This window comes from Coregonus lavaretus (assembly GCF_964263955.1).
Source record: "Coregonus lavaretus genome assembly, chromosome: 33".
In the NCBI taxonomy this organism is placed as follows: Eukaryota; Metazoa; Chordata; class Actinopteri; order Salmoniformes; family Salmonidae; genus Coregonus; species Coregonus lavaretus.
The window spans coordinates 17,528,250-17,538,727 of NC_140020.1; positions in this window are offsets into that span (position 1 = coordinate 17,528,250).

Here is a 10,478-nt window from a genome sequence, read left to right on the forward strand (position 1 = left end):
GAGAGTTCGTCCTTCATCCCCGATAGCCCTTGGGCGTAAAGGACGACCAGGGCGGCCTCCTCCCATCCTGCCTCTCGAGCCCGGGTCCGGAACTCCACGGAGTAGTCCACCACCGAACGGTCACCCTGCCGACAGGCCGTGAGCCGCCTCCAGGCCTCGTGCCCCGACACCACCCGAGAGGTGTCGAACACCTTGCGTAGCTCCCATGTGAATTGGTAGGAGTCGGAGCACGCCGGAGTTTGGCTCTCCCACTCCACGGTTGCCCAGGAAAGGGCCCGACCCGTCAACAGAGTGATGATGTAGGCCACCCGGCCCTGCTCCGTCGGGAAGGAGGAGGGTTGGCTGCTGAATATCAGGGAACACTGGGTGAGGAATTCCCTGCAGCCCTCTGGACGTCCGTCATACCTCTCCGGAGGTGGTAGGCGGGGTTCCCTCGATGTCGCAGGCGAGACTGGAGACGACGCTGCCGCGGCTTCCGCTCCGCCGGCTGCCGGGGCTGGTCGGGTGTCCACCCGGCTCTGCACGGCGATCGTCAGATGGCGGAGATTCTCAGTGATCTGCTGCAGGCTGCGGTCGTGTTGGTTCAGCATAGCTCCCTGTGTTGCCAATGCGCTACGATACTGTGCTGCCTCCGCTGGGTCCATATTGGCTCAGTTTTCTGTAAGGGTTGGGGTGAAGTGTGACCCAGGTGCGGTGCAGGATATACAGTAGGCAGTAGGCAGAGATGGTGAAACAAGGATCTTTACTGGTGGTCCCGAAGCCAAAATACAAAAGAACGGACTTATCACGATAAAAGAAAGGCGGAGCAAATAAGTCTCCAAAAACCGGCTGACAGCCAAAATACGAAATACTACCTAAGACTGAAACAAATAACGAAACAGGGAGAACACTTCTCAAGTACCTGTACATATATCTCCGATCAGACACTGAGTAGTACTGCTGGACATAGAGAAACTAGCAGAGAAAACTGAGCAAGGGAACACAGGGAAGTGAGGGCATAAATACACAGGTGAACCGATAGACACAGGTGACACCAATAGGATGATGATTAGTCCCGACTATGAGTGAGGAGGTGCCTAAGGTTGTCGGCGGATGACACCTAGTGGGTCGCTCCGGAACTGCGTCCCCCTCCTGTAACAGATATGCATATTCTCGATACCATTTGAAAGGAAACACTTTGAAGTTTGTGGAAATGTGAAATTAATGTAGGAGAATATAACACATTAGCTCTGGTAAAAGATAACACAAACAAAAAAACATGCGTTTTCTATTTTTGTTGGGGTTCCATCAGCTTTGAAATGCAAGAGAAAGGCCACAATATAATATTGCAGTTCAGGTGCAATTTATATTTTGGCCACTAGATGGCAGCAGTGTGTGTGCAAAGTTTCAGATTGATCCAGTGAAGCATTGCAATACTGGACTATTTTGTATCAAGTCTGCCCAAATGTGCAGAATTGGTCAATTGATACATTTTCAAGTACATAACTATAGAGAACATACAAAAATGATATGGTAATACAAAATGTAAGTTTACACACTCCCAGGAATGTCATACATGATGGATCATTAGCTTATACACTAACTTTCACACATCTAGATGGCCGGGCGGGGTGGGTGTGGAGCCAGAGACAGCAGGGGTTCAAACTGTAGAACCCAGTTCCTACATTTGAATATAAAAATGGATTTTATCAAACAAAACTATGCTACATTTTATCTCTGGGACCCTTAAGATGACAAATCAGAGCAAGATTACTGAATGTAAGTACATTATTTACCTTCAGAGGTGAATGTATCAAACCAGTTGCTGTGATACGTTTTTTGTTGTTGTTCACTCTCCTCAAACAATAGCATGGTATTTATTCCCTGTAATAACTACTGTAAATTGGACAGTGCAGTTAGATTAACAATAATTTAAGCTTTGGAAAGTTTGCTGTTACTTACAACAGTCATGCTACTCACATTAGCGCATGTTAGCTCAACCGTCCCGTATACGGGACACCAATCCCATAGAGGTTAAATGGTTCTAGAAAATGTTATTAAGTGCTTCTCTAGAACATGATTGGGAAATATGTATGTAGATGATAACTCTGACACATTAACCTGAACAGGGGAAGTGTGTAACACACACAGACAGAATAAACTTTCCACCATCTAAACATTGGATCACAATCAAACATTGAGAATTCTAAATTATTAACATTATTAAAGGAGCTGGATCATTGTTTAACACCAGAGGTCAAATTTGGGTCAAAGTAAAGTTGTGAGGTGAAAAGGTCTGTGTGCTGTAATGTTCTCAGATGGGTAGCATCATACGGGATGTTTTCATTCTCTCTCTCAGAGGTATGTTATTATAGGCCTACTGTATCTCATCATGATAACTGTTCCTTCAGCCTTGCAGCACTCAACTCATTCTCATGCCACAGATAATAAAACATGATAAAACATTTCAACCAAGTACCATTCGCAATGCTTCTCAGAGAGTTGCGCTACAAAATTAAGTACAGGAATGATTCAACCTTCATAGAAATGTGTTGCACCATAGTAATTCATGCAACGATAGGGAGCACTCTTTGACATCCTGAGATGTGTTTTCCAAGCTTCTGAAATGGGCATGGCATTTGAATTCCTTTGAAAATCAAATCTTTTGAAAATCATTAGAAATGTGGAATTAATTGGAACGTTGTCACATAAATTATGGATATGTCACCAGGCACTCCATCCGCCAGAGCTCTACAACTACCAATGGTGATTAGAAAACATCCCTTGATAACAACAAAAAACTTGTCATGTTGACTGGTAACAGGGAATGATGTACAGGTAACTGCCAAAATAATGGAAACACTTGAGTAAATTAGGGATACAAAGTATATTGAAAGCAGTGCTTCCACAGAGGTGTGGTTCCTGAGTTAATTAAGCAATTAACATCCCATCATGCTTATGGTCATGTATACAAATGCTGGGCAGGACATTATTTTGGCTACCATGGCTATGACCCCCATAGGATGACAATGTCCCACTCCACAGGGCACGAGTGGTCACTGAATGGTTTGATGAGCATGAAAACGATGTAAACCATATGCCATGGCCACCAGATCTCAACCCAATTGAACACTTATGGGCGATTCTGGAGTGGCGCCTGAGACAGCGTTTTTCCACCACCATCAACAAAACACCAAATGATGGAATTTCTCGTGGAAGAATGGTGTCGCAGAGTTCCAGACACTTATAGAATCTATGCCAAGATGCATTGAAGCTGTTCTGGCTCATGGTGGCCCAACGCCCTATTAAGAAACTATATGTGGGTGTTTCCTTTATTTTTGCAGGTATCTGTATATGTACACAGTATATTATACAGAAACATAAAACATGTTTCAGTTCCTCTAAAAGTTCATGCCCCATACATGTAGGTCTTCCTGTAAGCTTTGGGGTAAGTAGCTATACAGTATGTTCACAGGAACAACAATGGACAGGAAATTCATCATACTGTAAAAGTACGTTCAGCCACTGGAGAGCAGTAAAGTCTCTAGTTTTTGGTTCTTGGCTACCATATCTGACAGCCATGGAGCACACACACACAATGTCGATCATTTTAATATCAGAGACTATATGCTCTGGCTTTATGCTGTTAACATTATTATTTTTTCATCCTAGGTGTAGTGCATCCATACCTGCCAATGAACTAGAAGGAAGTGAAGGATGGGAAATGTCAGTTAGGCTATATATTTACTTTAAGTCAGGCAGCTACAGTGCCTAAAGCTCTTGAAAAGGAAGTTATGATAATCTAAATGTGTAAACTCCATGCCCACATGCTCTATATATGTAATGTATACCATAACTAGGGTTCTTCAATGATAGATGGAAACAGGTAAGGTTAACTTTGATTCTATACAAGTAAAGACCAACAAAATCCAACTTATCACATGGCTCCATGATGGGGAAAAAAGGCAAATAGTTCTTGAACACTTAAAGAGATAGTCAACAGATTTGGTTTTCTTGCAAGAGTTACATTTTTTAAAATGAGAAATTTAATATTTAAAGAGGAGCTGGGTTGGAGAGGCATATGCTGCCACCTACTGTTGTAACAACAGAGATGTAGGCATCCTGATAAATAAGAATATACCTTACATGGTGAAAAATACACACTGATTTAATTGTATATCCCACCAAGGGCAAATCTGGTGTTTTTAGATAGAATTCAAGCTATAGTAGATCAAATCCAGACAGGAACTATTATTTTAAAATGTGACCTAAATCATACATTCGATAAGATTTATAGACGTAGTAATAAAAAAGGCACATTTAGTGAGCCTCCAAAGAGGCAGAAATGTTGTATCTCTACAAATAATTTACAGGACACCTGGAGATTACTATTCCCAACTACAAAATACTATTCATTTTTTTCTCAAAGTAAGAAAAGCTATTCAAGAATTGACTACATTTTTATTTCCAAAAATGCACTGAACAATTTACTGCATAAAAAAATTCCTTCTCCGGGATCATGCTTAATTACACCAATAGAAAATACACTTTGAGAATAAACAGAGCGCATCTTCTGGACCCAAAATTCCCTTTAGGGGAATGTTAATCTCATACTCTGCAAAAGTTTAATCTGATTTAGAAAGAAAAATTAAAGAAAAATAAATCATTATTTTAGAAAAAAAACACATACAAACTCTTTAGAAGGTAAAGAAGAAGAAAAAAAATATTTTACTTTTGAAGAGAGCCAACAACTACAGATTAAACTCAAATAAAGCATACTACTTAATGGCAAATAAACCTGGTAAATATCTTGCAGCTCTCACAAAATGAATACACGCTAAACCAGTTATAATTTAAAAAGATAAAGATACAAATGCGGTAATTAGAAACAACAACGTGATTAATTAAAATGTTAAAAGCTTCTATGAAATGTACAGTGAGGGAAAAAAGTATTTGATCCCCTGCTGATTTTGTACGTTTGCCCACTGACAAAGAAAGGATCAGTCTATAATTTTAATGGTAGGTTTATTTGAACAGTGAGAGACAGAATAACAACAACAAAAATCCAGAAAAACGCATGTCAAAAATGTTATAAATTGATTTGCATTTTAATGAGGGAAATAAGTATTTGACCCCTCTGCAAAACATGACTTAGTACTTGGTGGCAAAACCCTTGTTGGCAATCACAGAGATCAGACGTTTCTTGTAGTTGGCCACCAGGTTTGCACACATCTCAGGAGGGATTTTGTCCCACTCCTCTTTGCAGATCTTCTCCAAGTCATTAAGGTTTCGAGGCTGACGTTTGGCAACTCAAACCTTCAGCTCCCTCCACAGATATTCTATGGGATTAAGGTCTGGAGACTGGCTAGGCCACTCCAGGACCTTAATGTGCTTCTTCTTGAGGCACACCTTTGTTGCCTTGGCCGTGTGTTTTGGGTCATTGTCATGCTGGAATACCCATCCACGACCCATTTTCAATGCCCTGGCTGAGGGAAGGAGGTTCTCACCCAAGATTTGATGGTACATGGCCCTGTCCATCGTCCCTTTGATGCGGTGAAGTTGTCCTGTCCCCTTAGCAGAAAAACACCCCCAAAGCATAATGTTTCCACCTCCATGTTTGACGGTGGGGATGGTGTTCTTGGGGTCATAGGCAGCATTCCTCCTCCTCCAAACACGGCGAGTTGAGTTGATGCCAAAGAGCTCGATTTTGGTCTCATCTGACCACAACACTTTCACCCAGTTCTCCTCTGAATCATTCAGATGTTCATTGGCAAACTTCAGACGGCCCTGTATATGTGCTTTCTTGAGCAGGGGGACCTTGCGGGCGCTGCAGGATTTCAGTCCTTCATGGCGTAGTGTGTTACCAATTGTTTTCTTGGTGACTATGGTCCCAGCTGCCTTGAGATCATTGACAAGATCCTCCCGTGTAGTTCTGGGCTGATTCCTCACCATTCTCATGATCATTGCAACTCCACGAGGTGAGATCTTGCATGGAGCCCCAGGCCGAGGGAGATTGACAGTTATTTTGTGTTTCTTCCATTTGCGAATAATCGCACCAACTGTTGTCACCTTCTCACCAAGCTGCTTGGCGATGGTCTTGTAGCCCATTCCAGCCTTGTGTAGGTCTACAATCTTGTACCTGACATCCTTGGAGAGCTCTTTGGTCTTGGCCATGGTGGAGAGTTTGGAATCTGATTGATTGATTGCTTCTGTGGACAGGTGTCTTTTATACAGGTAACAAACTGAGATTAGGAGCACTCCCTTTAAGAGTGTGCTCCTAATCTCAGCTCATTACCTTTATAAAAGACACCTGGGAGCCAGAAATCTTTCTGATTGAGAGGGGGTCAAATACTTATTTCCCTCATTAAAATGCAAATCAATCTTTGACATGCGTTTTTCTGGATTTTTTTGTTGTTATTCTGTCTCTCACTGTTCAAATACACCTACCATTAAAATTATAGACTGATCATTTCTTTGTCAGTGGGCAAACGTACAAAATCAGCAGGGGATCAAATACTTTTTTCCCTCACTGTATATAAATCAGAATTAAACAACAGTTGGATGGATCCTATAGCCTTCTCAGGCTCTACAACCCTGAAGCAATTATCAGCAGACAAAAAATAATGAAAAACAGAGATCACCCAAAAATAAATAAATATAAAAACATTTGCATGGAGAAAAGCACCAGGAATGGATAGCTTTCCCATAGAATTCTATTCAACATTTTGGGACAAAGTAGCACCCCTATTTACACAAATGACAACTCATGTCACTCAATTCAGTACTTCCTTGTTCTGTGTATCAAAACGTTTTTTCAGTTATATTAAAACCAGGAAAATCTGGAGAGTCCCCTGCTGATTACATACCCATAAGTTTAATAAATTGTGACAATAAAATAATACCAAAGCTTATAAGCAATAGAATGGCAAAAGTCTTACCAGACTTGATACATATCAATCAAACAGGGTTGATTAAAAATAGACACAAACAAATACAAGAACAGTTACAAAATGTGGAAAAAGTCAAGGGGTCTGAATACCTTTCGAATGCACTTTACACTACCGGTCAAAAGCTTTAGAACACCTACTCATTCAAGGGTTTTTCTATATTTTTACTGTTTTCTACATTGTAGAATAACAGTGAAGACATCAAAACTATGAAATAACACATATGGAATCATGTAGTAACCAAAAAAGTGTTAAACAAATCAAAATATATTTTATATTTGAGATTCTTCAAATAGCCACCCTTTGCCTTGATGACAGCTTTGCACACGCTTGGCATTCTCTCAACCAGCTTCATGAGGTAGTCACCTGGAATGCATTTCAATTAACAGGTGTGCCTTCTTAAAAGTTAATTTGTGGAATTTCTTTCCTTCTTAATGCGTTTGAGCCAATCAGTTGTGTTGTGACAAGGTAGGGGGGGTATACAGAAGATAGCCCTATTTGGTAAAAGACCAAGTCCATATTATGGCAAGAACAGCTCAAATAAGCAAAGACAAACGACAGTCCATCATTACTTTAAGACATGAAGGTCAGTCAGTATGGAAAATGTCAAGAACTTTGAATGTTTCTTCAAGTGCAGTCGCAAAAACATTCAAGCTCTATGATGAAACTGGCTCTCATATGGACCGCCACAGGAATGGAAGTCCCAGAGTTACCTCTGCTGCAGAGGATAAGTTCATTAGAGTTACCCGCCTCAGAAATTGCAGCCTAAATAAATAAATTAAAAATAAAAAGTCACAGACACATCTCAGCATCAACTGTTCAGAGGAGACTGTGTGAATCAGGCCTTCATGGTCGAATTACTGCAAAGACACCACTACTAAAAGGACACCAATAAGAAGAAGAGACTTGCTTGGGCCAAGAAACATGAGCAATGGACATTAGACCAGTGGAAATGTCCTTTGGTCTGGAGTCCAAATTTGAGATTTTTGGTTCCAACCGCCGTGTCTTTGTGAGACGCGGTGTGTGTGAACGGATGATCTCCGCATGTGTTTTTCCCACCGTAAAGCATGGAGGAGGAGGTGTTATGGTGTGGGGGTGCTTTGCTGGTGACACTGTCTGTGATTTCTTTAGAATTCAAGGCACACTTAACCAGCATGGCTACCACAGCATTCTGCAGCGATACGCCATCCCATCTGGTTTGGGTTTAGTGGGACTATCATTTGTTTTTCAACAGGACAATGACCCAACACACCTCCAGGCTGTGTAAGGGCTATTTTACCAAGAAGGAGAGTGATGGAGTGCTGCATCAAATGACCTGGCCTCCACAATCCCCTGACCTCAACCAAATTGAGATGGTTTGGGATGAGTCGGACCGTAGAGTGAAGGAAAAGCAGCCAACAAGTGCTCAGCAAATGTGGGAACTCCTTCAAGACTGTTGGAAAAGCATTCCAGGTGAAGCTGGTTGAGAGAATGCCAAGAGTGTGCAAAGCTGTCATCAAGGCAAAGGGTGGCTATTTGAAAAATCTCAAATATAAAATATATTTTTGATTTGTTTAACACTTTTTTGGTTACTACATGATTCCATATGTGTTATTTCATAGTTTTGATGTCTTCACTATTATTCTACAATGCAGAAAATAGTAAAAGTAAAGAAAAACCCTTGAATGAGTAGGTGTTCTAAAACTTTTGACCGGTAGTGTAGATTTATCTATAATGGCTGTTGATGCCGAAAAGTATTTCGACCATCTTGAATGGCCTTTTCTATTCAAAACTTTGGAAGCTTTCAACTTTCCAGATGAATTAATCAATTTTATAAAAATATTATATAAATGTTTTAAAGCAAAAATATACACAGATAATACATTATCTGATGAAATTGCATTAGAAAGGGGCACAAGACAGGGATGTCCCCTCTCTCCCCTCCTCTTTGCACTGGCAATTGAACCGCTTGCAGAAAGAATTAGACAGGACCCAAATGTAACAGGTATCAGTTTTAGAAAACATGAATATAAACTAAACCTATTTGCAGATGATCTCCTGATATACCTGACCAATATTGAAAACTCAATGTCCCCTTTGCTAAAAAATATGTTCAGAATACTCTAAAGTCTCAGGATATAAAATGAAGGTGGAAAAAAACGAAACAATGGTAATAGGAAAAATAAAAAGAATAACTCGCGAACTACAACAATCCTTTAAGTGGACCACAAAAAATATTAAATACTTAGGATGCTTGATAAGTGACAACAAACAACATATATATAAAGTTAACTTTATTCCATTACTCAACAATATGAAAGCAGATCAAATTAAATGGAACAATCTTCCCATAGATCTTACAGGTAGAATACATCTCTTCAGAATGGTATGACTCCCAAAGTTTTTGTATTTATTTTCGGTAATACCAATTACCCCACAGAAGACATTCTTTAAAAAAGTATAGTCAGTCATAACTGACTTTATTGGCAAGTAAAATTCATAGAATAAAAAGGAATGCTTTACATCTTCCTAAGTCTGAGGGTGGTTTTAACCTTCCAGACTTGGAATCGTATCAACTCGCTACCCAACACTTTTATTTGCGACATATAGTTAAATGCACTAAAGAGGAACAATGTGTCCATATTGACGATGCATATGCTCCTCCCCAGAATCTTTATACGTGTCTATTTTCAAAGGATAAAGCTAAGAACATTAACTTCATAATTAAGAACACTATAACAACATGGAAGAAAATGAAACATATTCTACAAGAACCAATATCACTCCCTAAAAACACAATCCTATGGAACAATCCTTGGATAGCTTTTCAAAATTCACCAATAAATTGGTCCACATGGAAAACTAAAGGCATAGAAACCGTAAATGACTTGGTAACAGGAAATACATTTATTTCCATGACAGAATTAAAAAACAATTTTGGACTGACCAATGTACAGTTCCTTCAGAAAGTATTCACATCCATTGACTTTCTCCAAATATTGTTGTGTTACAGCCTGAATCAAAAATTGATTCAATTGAGATTTTTTGTCACTGGCCTACACACAATATCCAATCATGTCAATGTGGAATTATGTTTTTCGACATTTTTACAAATTAATAAAGAATTAAAAGCTGAAATGTCTTGAGTCAATAAGTATTCAACCCCTTTGTTATGGCAAGCCTAAATAAGTGGTGCTTAACAAGTCACATAATAAGTTGCGTGGACTCACTCTGAGTGCAATAATAGTGTTTAATATGATTTTGGAATGACTATCTCATCTCCGTACCCCACACATACAGATAATTGTAAGGTCCCTCAGTCGAGCAGCGAATTTCAAACACAGATTCAACCACAAAGACCAGGGAGGTTTTACAGTGCCTCACAAAGAAGGGCACCTATTGGTAGATGGGTAAAAATAAAAAAGCAGACATTGAATATCCCTTTGAGGATGGTGAAGTTACTAATTACACTATTGGATGGTGTATCAATACACCCAGTCACTAAAAAGATACAGGCGTCCTTCCTAACTCAGTTGCCGAAGAGGAAGGAAACTGCTCAGGGATTTCACCATG